Source organism: Argentina silus, assembly GCF_951799395.1.
Source record: "Argentina silus genome assembly, chromosome: 3".
Classification (NCBI taxonomy): domain Eukaryota; kingdom Metazoa; phylum Chordata; class Actinopteri; order Argentiniformes; family Argentinidae; genus Argentina; species Argentina silus.
This window is the reverse complement of record NC_139657.1, coordinates 18,714,729-18,729,119: the sequence shown is the minus strand read 5'-3', so window position 1 is coordinate 18,729,119 and position 14,391 is coordinate 18,714,729. Positions and strand designations below refer to the sequence as shown.

Genomic DNA, 14,391 nt, shown 5'->3' with positions numbered 1-14,391 from the left:
TCCATCAATTTAGAACAACATCAAGCAACCGCCACGTCTTTAGTTGTATATTTGCTGGTCGATATTAGAGGGGTAAATAATCATACCAGTGCATGGTAATAATAGACTTTGCATCATCATGGTGGTTTGGACCTAAAGACCCCGATCAATCCAATCCTTTATTCTGATCTTTGACTAATAGCCTGCTGACAGGTTGACGAGATGGAGAGGGAGGGGGAGGGGCGTGGGGGGATAGGGAGGAGGGGGGAAAGGAGTTAAAGCTCAGAGGAGAAGGGGACATTTACTTTGCATTCAAGGGCATGCCAATCAGTACTGTTACATAGCCTTGTCCAGCAACACAAAATAGTTTTGTAGCTCTACTGGCTATTTGGTCACAATGAGAAACAATATGAAATATAGAAAAATCCACACCAATTCAATTCATGATACACTACAACACTGTATATTATGCATAGCAAAGTAAAGCCAACAGATGCTCCCCATGCATGCAGTGGAAAAAGGCAAGGTCTTATCTTCCCCCCACCCAATGCAACGTGATACATCCTGCCATTTGGCCAGAGTTAGGGTTAGCCTGCCATGGACGTACTATATGGGGAGAGGACCGGTGATGTGGTTGCAGCAGTGCCCTTCTCTCTCCTTATGAGCCCCTCCAGAAGGGCAGAGAAAGAGAGAGAAAGAGAGAGAAGGAAAGAGAAAGAGAGAGAGAGAGAGAGAGAGAGAGAGAGAGAGAGAGACAGACAGACACCAGAGGGATATAGATGGAGAGATAGATAGAAGATAGAGGGGCAGAGAAGGGCAGCTCCTACCCCTACCCACAGTCCTGCAGCCCTGCTGCTGCTATATTTACCCCCCCCCCCCCGCCCTCCTCCCCAAGCGGCCCAGCACATCACGTTGGTATTCTGTTACCCCCTTGCGCCCCGGCATATATACACCGCTAGTTATGTGAACGGCAGTCACAAGCCTGTTGGGCCTGGGGCCGGCTGTGCTGTGCTGTGGTGTGCTTCGCAGGGCATGCATTCACTCTGTCTAACGCCATCCCTCCCTCCCACCCAGTCCACCTGCCCCCCCCCCCCCCCCCACCCCTCCCTCTGTCAGGGCTGAGCAGGGGTCAGCGGGGGACAGGGTCCAGGACTGAGATTAATAACAGCTAGGCAGAGAGGACAGAGTGAACTCGGACCATATGGGGATCAATATGGAGGAGCAGTGCTAAGGGATGGGATGAGGTGGCTCGCCTGGCTCCTGATATGGGCAGGAGAGAGGAGGCTGAAGGAATGCCACTGCTGCCAGATCAAATCACATGATGATGCTTGATTGCTCTGGCCTTAACGACTGACTGACGCAGTCATGCTGATCCCTAACTGGAGATCATCAGTAGATCATCTAAGCCTTAATTCTTCAAAATGAGTCTGTTGATTGTGGATCCTGAAATAGAGTTATATTATACATCTGTGGTGCGATAGAACCATAAGATATTCCTTTTGAACAAGGAGATCCTTCTGACTCTGTGAAATACACTGGGGTGTATGTTCTGAAGTTGGCTTATGTAAATTACATACATTTCAAGTTTTTTTTTTTGAAATGCAATCACTGAAGTGAACAATGTGGTAGAAACCAGAACACATCCAAATCCCTGTGCTATATACTACATTTCAGCAAATATGGACATAAAAAAGCCAGCTGCAAACCATCCAGGCGAATATAACATCTTCACTCAGCTTGCCCCCTAAGTCTCATACTACCATCTAGTGGTAATGTTGTAATTTGTAATTTAATCAGAACATTGATTTTGAGTCAGACAGGTCTTGTGCCTCTCCAATGATATGAATAAATGACCCCTGGGAGCAGTTTAATTCAGCAGCACTCATCTCTGATGTGCAGGCTCAGCCACCCAGCACTCCAATTATCCCCACACCCTGTAAACCTGCCCCACAACCAAACCTGTAGAGATTTTCCATTTGGCCATTATTGAATTTTTAAGTGAGATCTACCAAAAAGATCTTGTGGAACTTATAACCACTTTATTCTGTAGAATCGTGAGATCGAGGTGTCACCCTTCTCTTGGTTTACTTAATGAAGTGCAGTGCAAAACAATGCAAATACAGAATCTAGTGTAGAGGCAGAGAGATTACAAATACATTCAAAATCTTTTCATCAATGCAATTTGTTTTGCCATAATTTAACAACCTTTTCTTTTCTTATCCCCCTAACACACACTATAATATTGTCAACATTACATTGCAATGGAAATTAATACAAACTAATTTGTGCGAAAGTAGGTGTTGAAGGTGTTGAACTAAAATGAGGTTGAACCAAAAAGAAAAATCCAAATTTGTTCTGTTGTTTCGTACCAATTTCACCAGATGGCGCTCCCTACAAGGAAACCTTGAAGAAAACACAATCAGAGATTCAACTGCTTTTGACTTTCTTCCAATTTCATCATGAATACTTACAATAGTGAGAGTCAAAGTTGCTGTTTTTCCATATCTGATAGAGTCGAAGATCTTCACTGGCTCAATTACAACACTAGTCATAAGATGGGCCAAAGTACTAGGGGACACCATGATGCTGTATTTGTCCACAAAGAAAATTGACCACATCTGAAGATAACCTTTTTAGAAGAGTGATTTACTAATGGTCTATCATACAACCTGGTTTCAATCCATCAACCCAAAGACTTCCCTGTGTTAATGTGCTTTAGGTACAAATACAACTCCTAACTTCCTCTACAGACCACATGTCCTCATGTTCATGATGAAACAAAAACATCTCCACCCATTTATCTGTAATAAACACAGGTCTGTCCCCAAAGTGGGTGTATCTAGTCTAGGTGGGTCCCGTTATTTTCCAGCCACATGTAACATGAGAGTCACCCATCATAGCCTTTGATCATCAAGGTTTCCTGAACAACAAAGCCAAGCACTTTGTTTGGTTATGTCCTGTCCTCTTCTCTTAGGACTTACAGTGATCTGCCAGGGATAAATGCAGTCCAGATCGTTGAGACATGCTGAAGTGGTTACTGTACCTGTACTATGTGATTCTGATTTTTTATTTGATTTATTTGAAGGTAAAACAAATGTACAGTAAACATGTCCCCCACAAATGATATAGCACCTCTCCTTGTGTGAATTGGTGACAATTATTATACATTAACGTATGACTGAAAGGTTACCAGAAGATGTGAATCTTATTAGATTCATTGACAGTCTTGCTTCTTATGACTTTATGTTTATTTGAAGGCAATCCGCAGATTTGAGATAGGCTGGAAAGTTACCGGAGCTTGTAGTGCTTATTTTATTAATTTCCAAGGATTTGACAGTATCATTCGAAAACAATCAATTGGCCAAAAGGTGCGGTCTGAGGTGTGCTCTCCTCTTTGCATCCTATTATGAAGTTTTTTTTAATGATAACAACCTACCACTTTAACCGCACCATCACGTCACCTTGAAACTCCTAAACAATCTCTCTGGCAAGATGAATCATCCACCAAAGTTTCGCCAAACTTGGGCCAATCAGTGTAATTTCTTCAATGCTGCATCTATATGGCGAGTTGCATCATTCATCCAAGTTTCGTATTGGGAAATACGTTTATACTACATCCAGTATATCCATGACAGGAATTAATGTGTTCCGGAGCACTGATGCGAAGTCAGGAAAGGAGGGAGCAGAGGGAGGAGAAGGGAAGGAAAGGAGGGTGGTGCGATGATTTACCACCGTGTCTCACCGTATTTCACCTTGTTGGGATTTCTTATTCACGACAAGCATGTGGATACTCACTTGATAAATGGTCCAGATTAGTTGCTTAAGGCTTATATGTGATAACCCTATCTGGTCTATTTCTGGGCCATAATTCCAAGTGGTAACTGGGCCACATCTACAATACATGAATGGCTAAGATTTGGTAGTAGTAGGTATGGCAGTCCACTTCTGGCCCAGGTCCATTTCTGGCCCAACAAAGTTGTACCTGGGTCACAGCAACATTCTGGCCCCGGCTTGGCCTTCGTGTGGCAAAGGCCTGGCTTAGGAATGGAAACCAGACCTTGCCCACTTGTGGACCACCATTCCAAGTGGTTACTGGGCCACATCCACGTGCCGGTCAAGATGTGGCCTTTTCATGGTGATGATAGAGGTTAGGTACGACCACCAGAGCTGGTCCACTTCAAAACGATTACATTTAATAGAATCCTGCACGTACAGACACGTACCCTTCATCACAGCTGTACTGTATGTTGAAATGGAAGCTTACACATTTCTCCACCTATGTGTGTATCTAGGCTACAGTAGCCTATGTGTGTCTGATTGATGAGAAGAGCACAAGATCCACACAGGAGACGTTTTCAATGTTTTTTCTATTGGCTTAATGAAGGCCAAGTTTGACACGTTGGTACACCAGACCTTTTACACCAGACCAAAAGTGGCCCAGAGACAACAGGAAGGTATCAGGGCCAGATATCACATCCCAGAGCTGGACTATTAACAAAAAAACTAATCTCACCCAGTACTTGTCAACCACACACGGACTAAATAAAGCCCAAAAACTACAGAAACGTATCCGGGCCACATTCCTCATACCAGAGCTGGCCCATAGCAAATTGCCAACTCTCATCCAGGAGTGGCACTGCACATTTGGACCAGATCTGACGCATATACTACTTGCTGTTTCCGGCAGAACCATATGTGTCACCTCAAGACCAGATCTTGCCCACAATTGTCTGCTGACTGGGAACTAGCACAGAGAGAGAGAATGACATCCCAGTCCCAGCGCCTGGAGATTCAGCAGCAGAGAGACAGAGTGAAGCTGTAATTACTGTAGAAGCCTGGTGGCTTGTGGTTCACACTGGCTCCTGTGAGGCAAATAATTAAATTAACACTTTTCAGAAATAAGCCCTTCATAGTGAAAATAACAGTGCAAGTGGCTGCATTATGCATACAGTAGGCTATTACATTGATAAACGTGATTTTAAATTTGGCCCTATACTAGGCATATACGTATTGAATGAGAGAGGTCAACAAGGAGATCCACACACTAAGAAGAGAGTATACAGTATGAGACTAGTAAGGTCACTTTCAATGATAAACTGTTCAAATAAACTTGTGCACTTTCTTCAAACTACTCTCCTCCTAACCAGGACAAATCCAGATGTATTCTCATTTCACTCCCTTTACTTTATGTCCTCAATCTCCCTCTAGTAGGTTCGGACCTAAATAATCTCCATCCCCCTCTTTCTCTATTTTTCATCCCTCTCTCTCTCAACAGAAACTCTATAGCAGCGCAGAATCAGAGGGCACTCCAAGGGCAAACCTCCACCACTGCAGAGAAAGATAATCAGAATCCCGATAAGAGCAAGTGGGCCTGATTACTACCTGCAACTGTGTCCATTTCCTGTACCGTTGGGCTGGTACTGGATAAAGATATGACATGAAACTAAAACTCATATCACATTTTCCCATCATGGGCAGTAAGCAGTGCTTTTTGGCATTAAGGCAGTAATGAAAACATTTCAAACAGAGTAGGACAGAAACTTGAAGTGGTGCAATAGAGACATCTAATTTATAGGACAAATACTCTTACTCACTGAATTATGTAGAGCTGAGTGCATACACAGGCCATGACCTCAATGTCAGATCTCACAGCCCAGTACATTGTGATTTTGATGGAATGGAATGGAATCTCCTCAAATTGCAAACAGCATGCTCATTCAAATGCTTATATTTTAAAAAAACAAAGGGAGGGTGCATTACAAATCCTGCACCAAACCTCCTGACTGTCAAAAGTGCATCAGTCAGTGAATGCAAACTACAAAGATAACTACAACATAACTCAACATAAATTTGCTCTTATACTTTTTTATGTACTATTTAAAAAAAGGTTGCAATGATTAACCTCAACTGACAAGCAATTTATAACCGTCATGTATCTGCTGTTTCTTGATGCATTGTTCCATGTCCCAATTACCCATGTCCAAGGGTACCTTCAAAATGAACATTCAATGCATATCTTAAAACTTGGGGGTGATGAACACTTGACCGTTGAATATGAATGGGACTGTTTGGTAGAGCTAGGCTTTTAAATGTTTTATATTCAACAGAAACATAATAGAAAACACCAAAGTCTAAATCTAAAGCCAACATCCTCCCTGAACCCAGCTGATCTCCACATTGTGATGTGTACTGTTCTGTTTTTCTCAGCTCTGTTCTATCAAAGCCACCTAACTAACTGTTTCTGGAGCCGAGCTGTGCAGTGAACTAAAGAAAACACATAACTTTGGCTGTGAAACGTGACGCCTCATCTGTCTGACTTTACAGAGCCCTGGCTGATCCATCCACAACTCTTTATCCCCGACCCCTTTCTCTACACCTGCACCTGTGCTCTCAGCAACCTCAACAGCTTTTATCACAGATATGTAGACAGGTCTGAAGGCTGTAACATGTGCAGAGCAAAGGGTTGTGTCAGAACCGAGGTGATGTGAGGCAGGCAGTACAAACACCAGAGAGATCTGCTGGATATTAACATGACAATAATTCAGGGCCAGCTGTGTGCAAACAAAACATCTCAGAGATGATTCATAGCCTTAGAAAGTGTGTTTTTCCAACCAAAGCTAGCTTGTATACTCCTCTGTCTCTTTCGGCCTCTAGGCCTCTATGCACACGTTGTTTTTATTCTCACCATCTTTGTTAAAATTGCATTGACAGTCCTGCCATCTTTGTGAGACTGCTTACTGTTCACTGCCTCCAGTGAGATCCTTCATCTCGCCTCAAAGGCAACTTCATTGTTGATGCATCTTATTTTGTTCCATTGTTGTTGACTCTACATGACATCTGGCCAGTGCTGTCAGGCTGTAAACACACACACGCCCACTGTGTTCAGAGACTTAGCAGATACTGAGGGGCAGGTTAGGCTAACTCTCAATAGCACCCAATGTGCTCAAAGAACAGCACACATAAAACATCACAAACATAATATGCACCCATACACACCAGGGTTTCCATAAGCTGGTAATAGCTGACTTTTGGCCAATTAAGTCATGAAAAGCCAATAAATACAATTGTTGCCAGCCAAATTATCATGGAGAAAAAAACAATACCCGAACTGGAACGGACCCGTGGACAATCAGACCCAAACCTGAATGGACCCGTGTGAACAAAGACACCTGAAACCTAGTCTCGTTCCCAAACACTTCTGCCAGAATGTTCTAAAGTTCTGGTGGACCAACACGTTAAACTTGGCCTTCATTAAGCCAATAGAAAGACCTTTGAAAACGGATGGCGCCTAGCCATTGGCTTAATCAGCTTAATATAACAACCAATCATCTCCAACAACCTTTCCCCATGTGAGATATGAACTCACCTACTCTGCAACATGGACATTTCAGAAGATGTTTTTGATGCAGTTCTGTCACGAGTATGCAAACCGCATACAGTAACCAATAAAAGATGTAATCAATGAAATATGTACAAAAGATGTAGAAAAGTAGTCTCCAAAAGAGACGTTTTTGCTTGATTGTCAATGTGTTATGGAAAAAGCTTAATTTACCAGGCATGGCCAACACTGTGTTCCGTGTTAGCCAAAGACCACCACCAACGGCCAGACAATCCAATTTTACAAGTGTTATGTCCTTTGCTGTCGATCATCGAGGATCAAGCATATTTGCAAGACAAAGAGATACTTGCTGTGATCAATGGCAGAGAAAAACACCAGGATAGTAATATTGCAAACGGAAACTTCAGGATAGTATTTGGCTTGTCCGAGACCTTTGTTGGCAATGATCAATGGAGAAACCAATTGCAGAGCCCCGTGTTTCTCTAACGTCTAATTGGAATCAGGGTGTATGAAGTCCACACTGTGGTCCAATGGTTAGTAAAATATAGTAAAGTATAGTAAGTAAGGTATTTTAACTAGCTATCTTCATTTGCAATTATACTGTTGACAAGTCTTCTTCTCTACTGGCTATTGCAGCAAGTAGGCTAACTTAATGCATTTGTCATTTATCTTGACTTGATAATTCTTGACATCTGGACATAGCTAAAACTAATGAAATGGGATTATCTGGCAACGACAGTGGTCTGTTTCTAAATTACTGTTCCCACTGGTTAGACACACTAGCTGAGTCTGGGTTAGGGGACACAAATGGATGTTTGTACTTGCTATTGTAATAGTTTACTGAGGTGTGATTCGCAAAAAATTAAATTATACCTTACTCAGTAAGGTCACTCCCATATAATTCTATGGCCACTCCCACTAAGGCCAACTTTGAGTGGTTGATATTCCAGGCCTATTAGTGCAATAGCCTGGGGACAAGTTTACCCGAGACCTGACCGGTCCGGTTGTACATTTTGGGGAAAATACTTTCTCCCTCTCGTAATAACTTGAGCCAATGAGGTAGATTTTTATGAGGTAGAAGTCATTTTAATCTAGTCTAACTTTCTGCTTAGGCCTACCTCTAAAGAAGGCCTCCATGAGTGTATAAAGTTGAAGTGAATGATTGAATGTGGCATTATGGGGGGGTGCTTAGTGGCGTAGCACACTAATGTGCTTACCACGTAATCGCAAGGTTCCTGGTTCGATTCCGACCCTCGACCTATCTTGCATGTCATCCATCCTTCCTGTCAATCTCTACTGTCTTTATCTCAATAAAGCAGAAATGCCCTAAAAACATATTTTAAAAAATTAATTTAAAAAAAACCCTGGCAATATGAGGACTATGTTCCCCTTGGAAATATAAAAAAAATAAAAAATGTGGCATGATGAACATGACTGTGAAAACAACATATTATGACATGATGGTTTTTTAAATATTTGATGTTATAATGCAGGAAACCTTCTGTCATTGTGGGAAATGGCAATCAGGAAAGGCCCAAATGTGTTACACACCCAGTGCAAAAGGATGTTTGGTAGATTTCTCAAATGTCCGGTATATTAAAACGTTGCCGGTCATGTTGTCCGGAAACCCTGATACATAGACACACACAGACCCACAGACACACAGACACACACACACACACACACACACACACACACACACACACACACACACACACACACACACACACACACGCACACAGAGATATTTTTAGCTGAGAACCTCTTGAGCCAAACAGGAAACTGGAAATGATCCAGAATGGTGTGATATGTGGATACTCCATTGCAAGTATTGGTGAATTTCAAGATTATTTTCATCAAAGGGATTTCATTTGGGGCACTTGAGAAACTGAGGACTTGCTAAGTGGCAGAGCAACACTGAGTTTAAAGATGTGAGATCTTCATTAACTTTCTACCTCAAACACTTCGAGGAGGGGGAGACTGGTGCTGGGGAGAATATAAAAAGCAGAATGAAAAAAAAAGAAAAAGAAAAAGCTTTGGCCCACAAGCAGCTCTAACTCGTGGGGATTTATGGTGACAACACTGGGCTTTTATTTGCTTTTCTCTCAGCAATTTTCCCCCAGAATTGACCTGCCCAGGCTGTCTCCCTGGGCGACCCCTTTTCACTGGGCTAACGAAAGCACCAGATGTTGCTACGCTACTGACGGCCCAATAGAGAAGCCTGCAGCTCAGAGACTACCTGCCAGAGGTCACTGGGCAGCCCAGCAAACTACTCTCAGGGCTGGCTAGCCTGACTGGAATACCAAGCATGAGCCTTGTGCTCACTTAATGAATATGCTGGGTGTTTTTGGAACAAAGTTTGTTTAAGTTGGAGGACTTGATTTGTTGTTGGTTAATATTGCTGACATGATGCTTGGCCCCTGGTCAGCAAGACCCAGAGTTAATTCCCTCTGCTCTGCTGCGTCCTGTTTTCACAGTTTGTGCTGGTGGAGGCACCTGCCGTAAGGGAGACCAGGAGCAATTTCTTTTTTACTCAGAGACCACTCAACCTAGACCAGTCATTTGTTTTTATATCAGAAACATACAACTTGTTTCTGATTGGAGAAAAGCAGGGTGTTACAATTGATGCCTGTTACTTTTGTCCCCGGTCTCCCCTACTGTAGGAGTTCTTTCTCGGTTTCCTATTCATGTCAGGTCGGCTGATTCTGCCTCAGATATGAATAAAGCTTACAGTCAGCATTGTTGCATCATGCTCCTCCCTGAATTAATGCAAGTCAGAGTAAAAAAACTCTCAAAATGTAACATGGCATGAGTACTTATAACTATGAACTCATTACTATGAACAATACATTTGATCGCGATGAATAAATGGAGTGCATTCCATTCATTATTTCCGCTGCCATTCATAACATTTAGGACCCCATTGGGGATTGTTAGGATTGTTTCCATGTGAGCCTGTTGTCCTCTTGGGGCAGTATTAATTACTACACCACTGAGGTGAAGCTGTAAGATGTCCCTAATGCAGACAGAGCCCTGGAGGTCAGACCGACCCATGTTTCTGTGATACTGGGTAAACTGATACCCTAATTACCTTACAGAGCCGAATCGAGGTGAGCTGTACTGAGCTAATCTCGTCCCTAGGCTATTGTGCACAGCGCATATAAGCCTGGAAAGACAGCAAATCACAGGACTGTGAGGCATGGCTCCAAATCAGAAACGTGTGGTGCGCAAGGGAGAAAGTGCTGTGTTAGATGACTGATACGAGGTAAAGCCAATGGCTATGTGACCTGCAGTTTCTCCTGGTCTTTCTATTAGGTAAACAAAGGCCAAGTTTGACGCGTTGGTCCACCAGACCTTCCGAGCATTTGAGAGTGAATGCGATTTGTACTTAGCTGACTTAGACTTGGGGGCCAGTTGCTGAAACGTATGCACAGTATGGTTTGTGTCGACCATGTAGTGTGTAAAGCCCCTCAGAGAGCTAAACTGGGGGATTTCTTTCCTGTAGCTACCACCAGGGACTTGGGGACAGGCAAACAGGAAGCAGGCCAGTCCCTCTCTCTGTTTAGCCTCTAATTTAGCCCCAGGAGTGTGCTTCCTGGTAGGCCCATTATCAGCCTTAATACAGCATTCATGTGTATCCTCTAAAACACCCATAAGAGAAGGCCTCTCCATTAGGGGTATAATAAAATGAGCCAGAAGTAGAGCCTTGCAGCAGGGGAATTAAAACAGGACATTATTTCCCTAACATAATGAAATAATGAATAACAAAACACAAGGTGATACCTGAACCTGAGAAGAATAAAGACCGATAAATCTGAATTCATGGTCTCCTGGGATGCCAAGTGGCATTTTGAGTCATGGAAAGAAGTTAAAAATAAAGGCATGGGTAGTGTAGTCTGTGGTAGATAATCATGTTGTCATTGTTGAATAAAACGCCCCCAAATACTGTAAACTGATACAGTATAATTTGAAAAGCATCCATAACAAACACATTTCTTAGCTATTGTATGATTAAAGTTTGACGGGTACGGTAAGACTGGAAAAACGTCAAGCAACAAGTTAAACGGTGACTTAATCTCTTACCAGTGTAGATGTAGTGGAAGCAAACAGTGGAGGGCACTGGGTCCTAACGGGACAGCCTGTCAAACAAAGGAGAATAAACAGAAGGTTGAAACTGACTTGTCTGAAGTCTGACATGTAAGGGAACACGTTACAAACAAATGCTCAGTAACAGGAACGTCGAGTATTGTGATAATGTAAAGGTTTTGTGAATGAGAGTGCAGCTCAGAGGGGAATGCCATTCAGGGTCTCTTTGTGTGTGTGTGTTTGTGTGTGTGTGTGTGTGTGTGTGTGTGTGTGTGTGTGTGTGTGTGTGTGTGTGTGTGTGTGTGTGTATGTGTGTGTGTGTGTGTGTGTGTGTGTGTGTGTGTGTGTGTGTGTGTGTGTGTGTGTGTGTGTGTTTGTGTGTAAGTATGTACACCTTATCCAAACACCTCAGCAGACTGCAATGGTTACCATTCAAACCACAAACATATGGAAATTACATAGTAGAAGTTCCTCAGCCCACAGGCAGATTAGACTAACAGTGGGCAAAAAGTAAGATTTTGGACAAACTTCAGCCATTGGATATGACAGTCAGGACAGACACTGGAATTACTTTACATGTCAGTGGACCACAGTCTATTTTTGGTCTTTTGATATTATTCCATCCAGTTGTCCCATGATCGCATTGACCAAACTGTCTGATGGGTCCAATTAGATCGAGACAGTTATTCTAAGGAAGAAATGGAATGCTAGGATGAGTAAACAGCTGCATAGCAGTAATAGCCATACCAAATGTGTCAGACATAGGGGGAGAATGAGTCAGTGTCTAAGTGGAAACTAGACTGCAGATTGACAGTGAATGTAGCCTATCCTAGCTTAGCCTAGCCTTCGTTGCATGAGCTCATCTGTACCAGGCCTTGCAGCTCTGAGGAAGACAAGAGGAGGCTTCGCTGGTAAACAGCAGGACAGCCGCTTAGCCTCTTTCTTGTGGGGTTTTTCTCTCTAAGCTGTTAAGTATTCCCATGCCTGCCGCTGGCACGCTGGGCCCGTCCACAACCACAGCTCTCACTGCACTCATTCAATTATTGGGAGACCAATAACCCTAACCCTGCTCTGCCTCTAGTTCTAGTTCCAGTCAGAGTCGATTCCCAGTGACGAGTGCAGGATGGAGGGGGCGGGAGGAGAGGAGGAGGAAGGAATAAAGAGAAATGATAACCGAGGACGTGGCATTTTTAATAGAGTCATTTTTCTATTTTTTTCATTTCCAACCGAATGTAATGTCAACATGTCATTAGTTTTCATTGTTTGTTGTGGGCCCCAAACCATAACTCTTTGGAACATAAGTTAAATACTGTATGGCTGCCAGGAACTAGCAATTGGTATTTTATTTTCTTCCTCTAATCTAATCTCCCTCTGATCCAAGTGGTTCCTTTCCTTTTCTGGGAAACCAGGCACACTCCACTGCTTTTGTTTCATGTTCTACTGTGAGGCCATGAGGTGCTCATCTACCAGCATGCATGATAGTCAAACACAGTCTCACTTCTTTGAGAGATAATAGGCTTTCAATCTTTGATGTCAGAACTGATCTGCAGAATTATGAAAGGAAACAAGAGATCTTTTTGAGATTCACTCAAATTGAGAAAAAAAAATCCAATCTCCATGTAAGATCTCTTAGTCAAAGAGAAGTCTATCAGAACACCTCATGGCATTTTTGTCTACCTCAGGGCATGCTCTTACTCTGACCTTGTATCCTTCAAACACATAACAGAACTTTAAACACTGCACACTTGGATATGTTCATAATGACTGCAAGCACTTAAACTACTTCTGATTTCATTCAGGAGGTTGAGTCCAAGTCTTGCAAAACTTGTTATAATTATTCCAGCTGTACTTTCACACCGCAGGCTAAAGCTACTTTATGAGAATCAAGCACCAGGGGTGGGCCACTAAGTTTATATTTAACATGGTTTAACTTTAAACAACCATAGAGGGTGAGAGAAAGACTGATGAAGTAACAATGACTTCATAATACTACCAGTACAGTAGGTCCGCTAAGCACACCAGAATGGCTCGCTCTAAGAATACCCCTTCTACAGCGAGGGCTGCCAGGCCTACCCTTCCTCTGCAGAGCAAGTTGCCAGGTCTGTAGTGTTTCCCCTGAGGTTTTTAACTCCCCACACTGGGATGGCAGCTTGTGAGAAACAGAGGAAAGTGGATGGTTTGGCAGGATACTTCTTCTTTCTCCCCTCTCACCCTTCTCGCCTTCCCTCTCTACTCTCGCCATTCCCCTCCCTCCCCCCTCTCGCCTCTACCCCATCTCTACCGCCCTCCCCCTACTTCCCTGCCCTCTCTCCAATTCCTGTTAACTCTGCCCTTTCCTCACAGTGGCACAGCAATCAGTAAGCAGTTTGTTTGGCCTCAATTAGACACACAGAGACAAAGAGCCAGACCTCCCTTCCTCTCTCTCTCTCTCTCTCCCTCTCACTTTCACTGGCTGCAAGGCATGCCAATGAGCCTCACAGCCTAGCTATGGGGGTCTGTTAAAGCATGGGCCTCAGAGCCCTTCCTGTGTGTGTGTGTGTGTGTGTGTGTGTGTGTGTGTGTGTGTGTGTGTATATGTGTATGTGTGTGTGTGTAGTGTGTGTAGTGTGCGGTCCAGCTCCAGCCAGGGGGATGCCTCACGTTGTTAACAGTGTAATTATAGTGTGAGAATGCTAGAACTCAGCCAGCTATGCAGATCAGTGTGGCCAGCCAGTCACCTCTCCAAGGAGCATTCCACCTTCCACGTTCCAACAGGGAAACAGAAACTGAAAGATAAATTCCTATTCATAGCCTCAGTCAGGCATCCCAATGTCAGATCAGATACTAAACTCTGTATGCTGAAATACAGTAATGTCAAAAACACAACCATAACATATGATACTCATAATCGTGATATAGTGTGAACCCTGGAAGGATAGTTCATGTCAATCAGGGAGACATGTTACATTACACAAGGGGAAGAAGGAATTGCAGTCATCATTCACTGG

At 43.2% G+C, this 14,391-nt stretch overlaps 1 protein-coding gene across 1 annotated transcript in view; it reads right to left on the bottom strand.

Annotated features, from left to right (window-relative positions):
* Nucleotides 1-14,391, bottom strand: part of tspan9a (tetraspanin 9a) — a gene marked incomplete at its 5' end in the record, with an annotated part of 140,719 nt that overhangs the window by 113,520 nt on the left and 12,808 nt on the right. The window contains one exon of the mRNA XM_083665839.1: nucleotides 11,402-11,457. The remainder of the gene's footprint in view (nucleotides 1-11,401; nucleotides 11,458-14,391) is intronic.